Genomic DNA, 15,580 nt, shown 5'->3' with positions numbered 1-15,580 from the left:
GGACATCATCAATCATTTTCTGGGTCAATTCGGGCCCAAGGGATCGGGATAACACATCTCTCTCTCCTATCTCATCCCAGTGAAGAGGAGAACGACACCTCCTACCATATAATGCCTCATAAGGTGCCATCTGAATAGTCGTCTGGTAGCTATTATTGTAAGCAAACTCCACCAAGGGCAACATTTCTACCCACGTGGCTTTATGATCTAGGCAACAAGCTCTCAACATGTCTTCCAAAATCTGATTAACCCTCTCCGTCTGACCATCTGTCTGAGGATGATAGGCTGTACTAAATGCCAAATTAGTACCCAAGGAGCTTTGGAGACTCTTCCAGAAAGCTGATACAAATCTTGTATCACGATCAGATACTATGGTCTTGGGTACACCCTGTAATCTAATAATCTCCCCAACTGATCTGTGGTAGAAGTATCTTTGATGGACAGGAAATGAGCTGACTTAGTCAATCTATCAACAATCACCCAAATAGCATTACATCCATTCTGAGCTCTAGGGAGTCCACTAATGAAGTCCATGGAGATATGCTCCCATTTCCATTCTGGAATAGGTAGAGGCTGAAGTAACCCTGCAGGTCTCTGGTGTTCGGCCTTAATTTGCTGACAGGTGAGACATATAGTAACAAACTCACCTATATCCTTTTTCATGCCTGACCACCAAAAATGTCTTTTTAAATCTTGATACATCTTTACACCCCCAGGGTGGGCAGTGTAAAGAGAACTATGAGCCTCTGTAAGAATTTTCTGTCTCAAATCAGTTATCTGGGGAACATATACTCGATCTCTGAATTTGAGAATTTTATTCGATACTTGAAAATCTGTCTCAAGACCCTCTTGAACCTTTTGAAGTTTCTGTTGACACCATTCATCTTGTGTCTGAGCCTCTCGAATCTCATCTAGGAGAGTGGATTGAATCTCTAACCTGGTGATAACCAGATCTCAAATCTATCTTGGAGAAGACCACGGATCCCTTCAACTGATCAAATAAATCATCAATCCTGGGTAACGGGTACTTGTTCTTAACTGTGGCCTTATTTAGCTCTCTGTAATCAATGCACATTCTCATAGACCCGTCTTTCTTTTTCACAAATAGGATGGGAGCTCCCCAAGGAGAATGGCTCGGTCTGATAAAACCATGTTCTAATAACTCTTGAAGCTGCTTTTTCAATTCTTGTAACTCGGCAGGGGCCATTCGATAGGGTGCTCTTGAAATAGGTGTTGTGCCAGGTGCCAACTCTATGCTAAACTCAATCTCTCTCTCGGGAGCTAATCCCGGTAGCTCACTTGGAAACACATCTGGAAACTCACGTACCACTGGTGTTTCCTCAATAGTTGGGTCTGACTCAACCTTGCTCACTATATGAGCCAAATATCCTGTACACCCTTTTTTCAACATTTTACTAGCTTTTAACATACTGATCATTAAACTCTGGATATGACCCTCACCGAACTCGAATTGATCTCCAGAGTCTAGGTTAAATCTCACTTTCTTCTTTTTACAATCAATTTCAGCTCCATATCTCCCCAAAAAGTCCATCCCTAAAATCATGTCAAAATCTGGCATTTCAAACACAATCAGGTCCACTAGTAACTGTCGACCCTGAATCATAATACTCTGTCCTAGTAACATCATCTCACTAATGACTGACCCTCCATCAGGCAATTCAATCATAATCCTCTGGGCTATTCTAACAGGTTGCAACTTTAACCTCTCAAGCAAACCTTTGGCTATAAAACAATGAGTGGCCCCACAATCAATTAAAACATAAATAGGAGTATCAAGATAGAGAATCTGACCCGTAACTACTGATGGGTTAGCCTCTGCTGGGCCCTGAGTGATCGTATAAACTCTGGTTGTGGCCCCTCCTATAGGCTGCTGCTGCTCTACTCTAACTGGGGCAGCTGTACAGAAACGAGCAATATGTCCAGGCTGACGACATCTGAAACAAACTGCCTGACCTGTCAAACACTCTCCTCTATGGTGCTTCCCACATTTCTGGCAAGCTGGTATCTCAGGTCCTCTTTGTTTCTTTCCACTCTTCCAGTTCTTTTTCATGCCTCTGAACTGGAGAGGTCGTTTACCCTTCCTGTCTCGCTCTGGCGGAGGGCCTCTTTGTGCTGAAGCTGAATCACTACTCATCGGGGGAGCTGGCATGGTAGTAGGAGGTGTAACCTTTTGCCCTGTAGTCTGACCAAACCTCCTCCTAACAAAAACCTCTGCCCTCAAAGCTCTATCAAGGGCCTCTGCATAAGTTCTGGGTGGCTGCGCCCCGGTCATAACGTCTCGAGCTATCTCTGGATCCAGCCCGTACACAAACTTCTGCATACGCCCCATTTCTGTGCTAGCTATCTCAGGGGCATACTGGGACAATTGATTAAACTTTGTGGAATATTCTTTTACAGAGTCTGTCCCTTGCACTAGACTGATAAACTCCTGGGCCCTGATACAAGTAACATCGGCGCCCCTGTACTCTGCCTCGAATCGGCGCCTAAACTCTGTCCATGTCATTTCTGAGACATTGACCGTCTCCCTGACTAAGTTCCACCATATTCTTGCCCCTGACTTGAAAAGATAAGTGGCATATCTCACTCTTTCTTGGTCAGTCATGTCAAACAAGGCCATGGCACTCTCTACTGATTCTAACCACTCTTCAGCTGCTATTGGGTCCCTTGCACCATCAAATTTTTGAGGTTGGTGCATACTAGGGAGGTTGAAAATAGGATGCAACTGAGTCCTCACTGGGGCTGCTGTAGATACTGAAGTAACCTCTCTCATATCATGTCCCTGGATTGGCGGCGTATGAGCCGTCTCACTTCCCTGTGTAGGAGCACCTTTGTGCTCTCTCATCATCTCCCTAAATATCTCTCGCACATCATGTGCACTGAGTGCCCCTTGGGGTACCTGAGGGGTTGTTCCTTCATTTTGACCCCTCTGAGAGGGATCTACCGGTGTTTGACTCATAGGTCCTGAAAATGAACACATTAGTTTCATAAAACTCAGCAGGTATAAATGAAAACTTAACTTACAGTGATCGGCTGCGAGGGTGGTCAGCGTGGCTGGAGGGTATTTCATCTCTGTATTACTTTGATTACTCCATTTTGTTTTAGAAAACATCTTTTGGGTTCCAAAATCATGCTCTGATACCAACTGTAACATCCCTCCCTAGAAGTACTATCCATCGAAGGAGAAATGTTACGAATTAATATTCGTAGCATCTATTTTTTTTCTTTTTTTTTTAAATACTTTAAAATAAATGCATCATTAAAAGTGTTTAGAAAGTATTCTAAGAAAACTGAAAATCTGGAAGCGAACAAAAGATGTATATACTCATATGAAAACTCATCTGAAAGCATCTGAAAACAAGGAGTAATCATATGCAACTGTACCATAATCTCAAAAAGTCAAAAGTCGATAAAAACATGCCACTGTATGCATGTAATATAAACCAGAGATAACCTGTTCCAGCCGGATCTACCTACGCTGACCTGACCCTGCCTCGCAGCTACCTCGATCACCTGTACCTGCAATCAGGAAAGAAAAGGGAGTGAGTGATAAAAACACTCAGTAAGGGAAAAAATTAAGTAAACTATCCCTTTTTCCTGTTCTAACTCACTTTTGGGACTCAACCTCACATCCTAATCTCTATAAGAGATTGAAGGGGTAATTTAGTTCACTCTTTACTATTTGGGTCATACTTTGTCCCATCTGGTGTCTATTTAATACTTTCTGGAAGCTAACTATAGGGATTTGGCACTTTTCTAAGCTCAAGCTCTTTTTTTTCTTTCACTACACTGTTTCTGAATCTGAATTGAGCTCTGCTGCGAGCATGCTCTACTGCGAGCAGACCCTACTAGGGGTCTATGTCCTACTACGGACGTGTCCTACTGCGGACGTGCCCTACTGCGGGCGGTGTAGTGTAAAGTGCCCCCTCATAGTTTATAGCATACATATGGGTCTTATATTTTACTAAATTTGCTTCCATTTAATTTTATTCATAACTCACCAGACATTACTCTTAGGACGACCCCTAAATCTTGAGTCCCAAATTCTTTTTCTTATTTTTTCTTTCTTTTTCTTTCCTTCTTTTCTTTCCTTTCTTCTTCCTTTTCTTTCTTTCTTTCTTTCTTTCTTTCCTGCCCAGAATTGCGAAACACTGTTCACAGAACAGTCATTTAACAGGGCAACCTTCTTTTTCATACAATTTAACATCCCAAACGGTTTCTAACTCATACAAGCTATATATCGTTGAAAAGAAGATTCAAAGATCTTTCCAACGACCTATAATAGCACTCATAATTCAATAGATAAGGCAGTCAAAACGTGAGCTAAACTCAGTGATAAAATTACGAAATACTGTTTACAGAACAGACATTTAGCAGGGCAGCATACTTTTTATACAATCTAACAGCCCAAATGGTTTCTAATTCATACGAACTATATATCGTTGAAAAGAGGATTCAAAGATCTTTCCAACAAGCTATAATAGCACTCATAATTCATTCAATCAGGCAGTCAAAACAGCAGATAAATTCAGTGGCAAAAACTGCCTCCCCTGTTTTTCTTTAGCAAAACAGTCCTTTCGGTTTATACAATCTTTAACAGTCCAAATGATCTCTAATTCATACAAGCTATATATCATTGGAAAGAGGATTCAAAGATCTTTCCAACAAGATATAATAGCACTCATAATTCATTCAACAAGACAGCCAAAACATGGGACGAACTCAGTGGCAAAAACTGTAAATATTCTGTAACTTTCTGCCATGAGCAAAATCACATACATAGACATCCCAAATGGCAAAACAACATTCCTCAATATCAAAATCAACATATATAATATAGATCTAAGGAACCAAAACCCTAAAACATATCACATATCAAGGAGGAAACCCCTTACCTTGCTTTAAGCCAAATCTTGGAAAGTTGGCTTCCTCCTCTTTGTTTTGCTTCCTTTATCACCAAGATCACTTTAAATCAATACCAAAACACTCCAACATATTCACATAACATGTATATAAACATAGATAAAAGAAGAAGGAAGGAGATCTTTGGTTACCAAAGCTTCCAAGTGCTTCCTTTTCTTTTCTTTTCTTTTCTTATCTTCCAACTCCCTCAAATCCTTCCTTTTTCTTCAAGAAAGCAAAGGAAAGTATGAAGAATGTGGCTGCTGGAGCTTTTTACGGAAGAAGATGCAAAATTATGGAAAAGTCTTCTCTTTCTCTTTATCTAATAAGCCTTATCTCTTTCTCTTTTTCTCTTTTCCCTTTTTGCCCTTTTTTTTTTTGCATTTATATATATATATATATATATATTTATTTATGCATATACATATATATATATATATATAAAGCACACCCCTACATATATATATTTAAAATAAGAAAAATCTCAAAACAGGGTCAAAAGACATAATTACCCCTGGAATATACCTGAGGGTATTACAGGCTATCTTGAAGAAGAGGTCTATGTTGAGAACAATGGGTTTTCTAATTGAAGGCCATGAAGATAAAGCTGTGAAATGGAGGAGAACATTGTATCGTTTAAAGTAAGTACCAAAGGCTCGGAATACTTGCATTAACAAGTACTTCTAAGACAATGGTTTTGTTCGTTGCCTTCATAAGTACTCTATTTATATTAAATCATATAAGAATGAGGATTTTTTACTTGTTTGCCATTATATGGATGATCTTGTCTTCATCGACAATAATACAAAATTGTTTGAAGAATTCAAGAAAACTATGTCACAAGAGTTTGAGATGATAGAAGACATTGGACTTATGTCATATTATTTGGGTTTGGAGGTGAAGCAAACACAAGATGGAATTTTTATTTCATAACAAAGCTATGCAAGAGAAATATTGAAGAAATTCAACAAGCATGACTGCAATCCTATCAACACATCTATGGAATGTGGAATAAAATTGTCAAAGTGTGATGAAAGATATAGAGAAGATCCCACTATATTCAAAAGTCTTATGGGAAGTTTGAGATACATGATATGTATAAGGCTAGATATTCTCTTTGCAATTGGAGTGCTAAGTCATTTCATGAAAGCTCGTACTACTACCCACATGAAAGATGCAAAAAGAATTCTCCGTTATCTTAAAGGTACAATTGATTATGGGTTGTTCTATCCTTTGTCAATTGATTTCAAGCTTATTAGATTTTGTGATAGTGATTTTGTGGGAGATGTTGACGATAAAAAAAACACTACTGGTTTTGTATTATTTCATGGGTAATTGTGCTATTAAATGGAGTTTGAAGAAGCAGTCCATTGTTACTCTTTCAACTTGTACATTTGAATATGCAGCTGCAACATCTTGTATTTGTTATGTTATTTGGCTTAGGAGTTTTTTAAGAGAACTCTATTTACCACAAAAGGAAGCAACTGAAATTTGCATTGATAACAAGTTTACACAAGCACTAGCTAAGAACCTGGTTTTCCGTGATCATAGCAAACATATTGACATAAGGTACCATTTTATAAAAGAATGTATCGAAAAAAAAAAAGTGGAGCTTAAATATGTAAAGACACATGATCAAGTTACAGATAATTTTACAAAACCACTCAAGTTTGGAGATTTTCATCGATTATAAACATATCTTAGAATAAAGAAGACAATTTCCAATTAAGGGGGAGTTTTGAAGATTAATTTGTAGATTTCTAGGTGCATCTCATGTGACATAAGTTTATGAACACATTTCTTGGTACATCTTGTGTGACACTAGTTCAATGTTTACACAATCCTAAGTTCAATGTCCATAGCACAAGTTCATGTTCATACATGATTTATATACAAGTTCAAGTTCATGTTCATACACAAGTTTAATGTTAAGTTATTAATGGTTAGGTTCACGTATTTAAGATTTTAAAAGTCATCCTTTTACCTATAAATATCATAGGGGTTTTGTATTTAAAGTATGAATAATATTTACAAGTCTTTCTCTCAAATAATTCTCTCTCACACAAAGCCTTTACCTTATAAAATTACCTCTCCTTTGTAACAGTATCTACATGGCGGGATGCATTATAAAGTCTAAGAAAACCTTCATTTAATAACTTTATCGGGTTTCCTGTAGAGGTGTATTTAAGTATAAAGTTGAGGTATGATCATTTAGAAAGTAAGAAGTTAACTTTTTTGCTTTCTAATCTGGTGAAGCATTCCAATAATGTTTCTATTATGGAGTTGTTGAAATTTGTAATAGGTTTAGGCTTATCTGAAAAAAGTAGTATGCTAAAAGAAGCACAAAAAATTATACATGAATTGATTTATAAACTCAAAAGCTCTTCTTAGTTGCTTGATGGTTATTCTAGTGAATGGTTTATCATTCATATTGTTGTTCATCATATTGCCAATGCAATTGTAAAAAAGATCTACATGCTCTTGAATTGAGAAAAGACGCTACAATAGATAAAGATGCACTTAGAAGCTGCAAAGTAATCTTTATACACGATAGTAAAATTATAGAACTTCCTGAAGGTTTGGAATGTTTGCAACTCAAATCCACCAATTGCAACAATTGTCTCTTTCATTTTCATATAACTTTTTACACTACCAAACAATGCTTGCATTGTTTGTCATTGCCATTGTTGTTATTGTTGCACCTCCCAGTCATTACTATTGGTTTTGCCCATCACCACCATTTTTCCGTCACTATTCCATCAGCCTATCCCTTCCTTACACAACCTTTTGAGGCATCAATTTGGTTTGTAATTTGTTTGTTGCTTTGTTAATTATTTTGCGGTATTGATTGAAGTTGATTAGGGTAATATTTGCAGTTATTTTGCCAAATTTTGGAGGTATTTTAGAATTTGTATTTCTTCCAAAGTTACTTGTAAATAACAGGTTGTATTGTTGGAGCTACACATTTTTGTGAGTAGAAGGTGTTTTTTGAAATTATCAAAAAATCTAGATATTTGCGTTTTTGTCTAACCAAAATACTTTTCAAGCTCTTTTTGTTATAAAAAAGGTAAATAATTAATTTACTTTTAAACTAATAGAATTGGATAATGATTGAATATTTCGATTTTTTAAAATTAACAGGTGACAATTTATATCTCACTAAATCTTGGGTAGGAAATAGTCTTTTGGCCTAAGGATTTGTTTTTTTTTTTAAAAGCCATCTAACAATTGCATAATAATATATCACTTTTGTGTAATTATATCATGTGCACCTATATTTAATTTGAAAAACTCAAAATCTCTACAAAAATGAAGATACAAGCCATTTGGCAAGTTTTAATGATAATTTTTCTATGAAATATTTGAGATATGATTAGTTTATTTTTGTTGTTTTTAAAATCTTATTCAACTTTGTGAAGAACTGGAAAGGAGGTTAAATAAAATAACTTATGTTGGGAAATTGAGTTGATCAATTCACTTAATTTGATTTTCATATAAGGTATTTCTTAATATTTTTGATTCATATGTAATCTTTTATGAGTTATACTTCATGTGCTAACATATGGATACTAACATTTTCCTCCATAAAATATGAAAATGACATTTCGCACAAATTTAGAAATATAAATGCTAACATTTGCTTCCATTGAAAAACTATTTTATCATATTTATTGATTATTTATATTGGAAATAATTAAACATGTTAAGATCAAATTCTGTGAAATCTATAACTAGAGATTTGCATACCTGGATTATTTTTTGATGAAGTTTCTTCGAATATGACGCAAGGTATTGGCGTTACTCTATCCTTATGACACAATTTGCACTACGTATTGCTTTTAAATTAGAGAGACAAAATATGTGCATTACATTGGTAGGAGAAGAGGAGAGAGAATTCTGCTCTCTAATAATAAAAATTAGCGTAATCTATCTTTTGGAAAGGCAATTAAGAGTTTTTATAAGAGTCCAACTATCAATTATTAACCACTAATAACTGCCCTTTGGCAGTTAAGAAAACCGGATCAGGTCAACCCGTCATGAGTAGACCCTTATCCAATATCTTCCACTCACACATGATAGAAGACCCAAACCAAATACTTAGCTACAGAAATCCCATACAACAATACGTTTTATACTTGCAAATGTGTCGTGCGACCTCGCGAGCAACCTTTATTTGAAAATTAAATATTATGCATCTATTAGGAATAACATAGCTACTTCAATTTGAATAAAATAAAATAAACCATTAGGCTCACAACACCCCAGACTTACTCGATAACACTAACTCCTCTTAATCCCTCATTTATCATTGTGTTATTTTCTTATATATCCATGATCAAGTCCAATCTCCATATGAGTGATATAATCGGTTTGCCAATGGACACACATAACATGTAAGTTTTCCTCTTCTACTCGCAATTCTCAATTTAAACTTAACTGTTTTTCTAGTCATGTTCCATAAATCAAATCATGCATGGCCATAGGTTTCAAGCTAAGATAACAACACTAAGAGTAAATATCGAATAACAGCAAAGAGTCAAAGGGTACCAACATGAGGTAATCCTCATAAAGTCTCACACAGTGAGAGAGCAGGGATTCATCCTCTTACTACTTTAACTAATTGTCTTACTTATGGACACATGGTCTGAATCATATGTTACAATGTGTATTTTCCCTTCAAATGTCATTCATAACACTGTACAAATCTTAGTTCAGTTGTTATACCTAGCACCTAACTTAAGTTCTTAATCATCTTCATACTTGTAAGTATTTATCTATATTAAAAACTCATATCTAGCATTCATAAGTTATTTAGACGTGGGAAATCCAAATCTTTCATTTTCAAATACATCTATTCATGACCTTATCTTGATCAATTATCAATGTGATATTTTAACTTTGATAAATCTTTTCTTGAGAAATTTGTCTCCCATTGGTATGCGTTCTCAACATCACATTTCTCAAGAATAATATCTTATTTTTGCTCGTTTTGTCAGCATCAAAGACGATTACTCGTATAAGTGAGTCAATCTCTAACTTGTGTGACATTATAATCTTGTTGAGCTAAAACTAATATGTATACAGTAAAAACCTAAAAATTTCAGGATGCAAGTTTAAAACATAAAATGAACTTGAATTTATGATTTTCGACATTATGTCACCAGTACAATATATAAGCTCAATACTTATCAGTCATAGTCTACGCAATCTAAGAGATTTAACATTGCAAGATATACTTTTCTTGGAACAATCTCGGTCAAAGGATCAATGACCATACAATGCATAGAATTATATTGTACATTCATTTTTCTCTTGAAAGTGGAGTCTCTTATTATGTTGTATCTAGTGTGGATACATTTGGTTATCTTATAAAAATTCAAGATCTTTTATTTCAACAAATAACTATTGCTCTGGCAATATCGTCCTGTTTACTCAGATTTACGAAGAATCTTCTTAACCAAATAGCTTTTTGCATATTTATTGAATAAGCTATATACTAGGCCTCTGATATGGATACAGCTACGCTTCTCTATATCTTATCGCTCCAAGATATGGGTTATTTTAGAGTAAGAAAGCACAGCTATAATTGAATTTGCATTGGTGTAAATTCTTTGTCTAACTGGTATCTCAATAGTCAATCAAACGCAAATTCGATCCTTAATCATATAATCAATCATTCACAGAGCTTTTCAAAAATATCAAAAAAAATTCTACATACACCCTTTTAATGCTCTTTTCAACATTTATTTATATCGACTAACCAACCCAATAATAAAAATAAATACCTAGGCATGTACGCACCATAACATACATAATGCATTTAATGGTATCTGAATAGGTAACCTTTGACATTTCTTTGCTTCTATCTTAAGTTTTGGGACATATATCTTTTGGCTCAATAATTCATCATTTGACACAGGAATATCAACAGGTTCACAATATACCATATTAGATTGTTTTAGAATCTTTTGAATATTATGCTCTTATAACAAAGTCAAAAGTTTATTTGAATAATTCTTCTAGATTTAAATTCATAATATGTAATCTGTTTTCTCATATCTTGCAAGTCAAAAAATATGGACAACCATTATTTGATGATTATCACTTCAAATCATTTCGAGCTATCTATACATCATCACACACATTGATAGAATTACAAATTTGTTATCAGACTTTGTCACAAAGACATGATGGTCTTGATTAATCATTTCAAAGTTATAAGATATTAACACTTATGAAATTTCAAATACCAGTATCTAGATGACAATTTTAGGTCATTCAACGTCCTTGAAGCTTGTACACTCTACACTTTAAATCTATTCACGCGGATTTCTTTGTCAAGTTTTTCACTAAGAAAAATTATCTTGATATTCATCTGGTATAATTCTAAATTCAAATGTGTTACTATAGTTAAAATCAAACATATTAAAGTAAATCTTATAATAAAAATATCCTTCTATACAATCTATACATACTCATTGGGTATAAGTTTTCGCTATAAAGCAAAATTGTATCTATTTATTGAGTCTTTGCCTTACAACTAATTCAAAAAACCTATTCATTCTCAATGAATTTTCAATTCGATGGTAAGTCAACCAAAACCTAAAATTGGTTTGTTTTATTTGTATTTCATCTCTTCTTCGAATACATTTCAAAATGTTCTTATCAAGAGATGAGACAATTTCTGTTATTATTTTAGGTTTTTTATCATCTTGGAGAGTGATTATGCAAACCTCGTTTTCACCTCAAAATGTCACTTGAAGACTTTTTGATGTCTATTTCTATGCAATTGACAATTAATGCTCCCACTATTTGAAATAGATTAAAACTTAGTTTCAATGCTTTTACTAGGTTGAGATGAACGAAACAAGCAATTGAGAATCATTAGTCCTACTATCCCAAATAGGTTAGAGCTCAATTGCATTTACTCATATTATTTAGAACAAATACAAGTCTTATATCTTAGGACTAAACTAATGGTCGATAAGATATGCCTATCCTTATTTTTTTCTCATCTCATTCAGATGAAACCTTTTATCAACATCATCTCTATTAAGAAAAATATCTTCTATGAATGTAGTATCTCGTAGTATAATTTTAGTTAATCTTCAAGCGGAATCCTCCCTAATGAACACATACCCTTTAGAGTACTCAATGTATCTAATAAAGATACATTCATTTCTTCTTAGCCCCAATTATTCAAACTTATGGGGAAAAGCTATGGATAGACATTGCTAACCACAAAGTTTGCAATCAATTAACTCAGGTTTTCTATCTGACCATAACTCTTAGGGAGTAGAAGTAACTAGTTTAGTAGGCAATCGGTTAAGTACACAAGTAGCAATAAACATTATATCATCACAAAGTGACTTGAGTTTTGCTTGCATCTTCATTAACTGTACAATTTCCAATAAAGTTTAAATACTCTTCTTCGTTACACTAGTTTGTTGCAAAGTTTTTGAAATTACTGTTTATCATACTATTTCTTTTTTATTATTTAGTCCCTTGAACTTTCAGACAAATGTTCAAGATCTTGGTGAGTTCATAAAACTCTTACCATTTTGTCTACTTGATTCTCAACCTCAATTATATATAGTGTCTGAAGCAGTCTATTACTTTTGACTTATGAGAGATCAAATAGACAAGATTGAATCGAGCATTGTTTTCAACACTAATAATGAAATATGAGATGCATTCTCAAACTTTAGATTCATAGGAAAATATATACCTAAGTAGATAGATTGCAAAAGAAGTCAAACTCTTATAGTTTTATCGAATGGTTTTCTAGAAGTTTTTCCAACTAGACAGTGCTTACATGTGGACAATTTTATTTATATAAAAGTTCCTAATAAACTTCATAAGCTAATTTATTCAACCCATCTAACGTGTCCTAATTCAACATATCATATATTTGCATTCATATCCATACATATAAGAGAAGTAAATAATAAAAAATTTAACATTATCGAATGTAAGGTGACAAACACCATATAACCATTCAACTAACAAACCAAATCTATAGAAGTTAACTCTATCGTATTTCAATAAAACATCTAGAGAAATTCAAATTATATCCTAGTTAAAAAAAAACAAATATTTTGACCAAGATTTGTTGAATGTTTGGAGCATATTGGATTTCATTTAAGTATAGGATTCGACCACGTAGCAAAACTCATTTGCTCATGCCTATTCCTCTTATTACAACTTTTGTGTTATTTCCTACATATATCCAATTTACTTTTTCAGAATTCAACAGAAATCTACCAAAAATCTTCTATCATGAGCTACTTGATTGATGGCTTTTGAGTTCATAATCCACGTAAGATAATACTCAGCTAATATCATAGTACTAGAAAATAAAGTTTCATCACTTTATGTTGAACAAGATTATCATTTTCAGTCCCGTTCATTCATAGGTGATATAATTCTTGTTGCTTCTGTTGTAACTATTCATCTTGTTTCTATCTCTTCTTTTAGTACTTTTGCCATTCTCTCATTTCAATTCCTTGTTCTTATTCTTTGAGCATTATACGTTCTCTTTCCCATATTAGGACATAAGTCACTAACTTTTAAAACTTGATTCTATAACGTATACACGAGTACCAAGTTCAGCTGCCTCAAGGGCGCTTGTCCTTTAGTTCTGTGTGGTAAGAACAATTAACAAAATCTTTCCATTTTCATTATGGGTCATATGTACCTTCATATGCTCCCACTATTGAGAAGAGATCATTTTTCAAAAATAAACCTACTGTTCATAGATCAGGGTACGCATAGTTGTTCATATATTAGGTTATGCATAGCTGACTTTAGTTCCATAATCTTAACCTAATCTACGGCCTCCAAAGCCTTTTGCTCATCTAAGATATTGTGCATTTCAAATGTCACATGTTGTAATTCTTTTTATTTAGTATCATTCTCATTCAAATCAGCCATCATTTCTAAGATGTTATAGTTAACTAGATCACAGAGACATATCTATCAGATACAACACTATCAAATGCAATCAAATACACATCAATTGTCGCAACTATATATTAAAATTTAAAATATTTCACAGAAGAGACAGAATAGAAAGTTTACTATGTTCTCAATCATCTTCTATGACTCAAATGCTTGACATTTTAAACTTTAAACTAATTGCATCAATATTAATTTTGGATGAGAATTTCACTAAATTCTACTAATCTCAGAATTCTCACACTTAACAAATATATATGAGACAACGAATGCATCATCTATTTTGACAAGGACCATTTCATCCACCTATATTGATGTTTGAGTCACTTTATCCATGATAAAGTCTCTATTACATTTACGTTAGGTCAAATACCTCGCATTATGTTATTTTTGGGAATAACGTTAAAGTAATGGATATCCCTTTATACATTATTAAGCGTTGCTCTATAGTAAGCTATAATGAATCCACCTATCCCAAAGATTTCAAATTCTCGTCCTAAACACGATTATTAATTACGGGGCTCATATTCATGCATGGATATTATCTTTTTTTCACTTAAGAGAATTCAACAGAGTATTGATAGTTTCGACATATAATGTGATGGTCCTTAGTCAACAAACTTGCTTGAAGTAAAAACATGTATTTCGAAACACTAATATGTGTTTTTGGAGAGTCGGAATGACGTATTACATGTCTTTATGTGTTGCAAGACCCATGGAACACATCTCATATACAAATCTGAGTACTACATAACTTCTAAGGATCGAAAAACATGTTTCACGCTCCAAAACGCGCTAGAAAGGGGTATTCATGCACTATCACAAGCCAAGATAAGTCCATACACTCCTTCACACACCAAGTTATAGTTGCACTCACCTCCACTCACCATAAATAAGCTGCACGTGCATTCACACGCCAAGAATAAGATAAACATGCCTCACACACTTGCATGCATTGAGATTGTGTTGCACATTCCTCTATGCTCACACACGCATCGATCAATGGTACAATTAACTATTTAACTGTCGATCGATCAACTAACCCAATAGGCATTGATCAGTTCAGGTTGAATCCGGTTGACTCAACGAGTTGAGCCATTGACCGATGAGTCTTGACAAACTCGTTGACCAAAGGGTCGAGTAATCAAATTTTGATTCGATTCTACATGATGAACCCTAGTTTTTTGTCATTCTAATTGGCCATTTTTCGGTGACTTTCCAACTATGACACCATGAGGCTTTTGGAGCCTAGTCGACGGTGAGCCTTGGTTTGTATATGGTCTCGATTTTGGGTCAATTTTCATAGATTCTAGTGCTTATTCAAGCCGTTTTTCAATTTAAAACATGTAATACCATTCCAATCAATCATCCAACACGTTTCCCAATACCAATTTCATGCAATTTTGGCCAAATTAAATTTGTGCCCAAAAATGAATTTTTAAAACAAAATTCAATATACAGATTCTAATTTGCATAATATATGCAATACGATTCACAAAAAACATAGCAAATACGCATCCTAGGCTCTGATACCAATGTCGAAAATAATTAAACATGTCAGGATCAAATTCTGTGAAATCAATAAATACAAATTTGAGTATCCGGATTACTTTTTGATAAAGCTTTTTTGAATACGATGCAAAGTATTGACGTTATTCTATTCCCACGACTCAATTTACACTACGTATTGCTTTTCAATTAA

The sequence above is a fragment of the Mangifera indica genome, chromosome 7, assembly GCF_011075055.1.
Source record: "Mangifera indica cultivar Alphonso chromosome 7, CATAS_Mindica_2.1, whole genome shotgun sequence".
Taxonomy (NCBI): Eukaryota; Viridiplantae; Streptophyta; class Magnoliopsida; order Sapindales; family Anacardiaceae; genus Mangifera; species Mangifera indica.
This window is presented reverse-complemented; position numbering follows the sequence as displayed.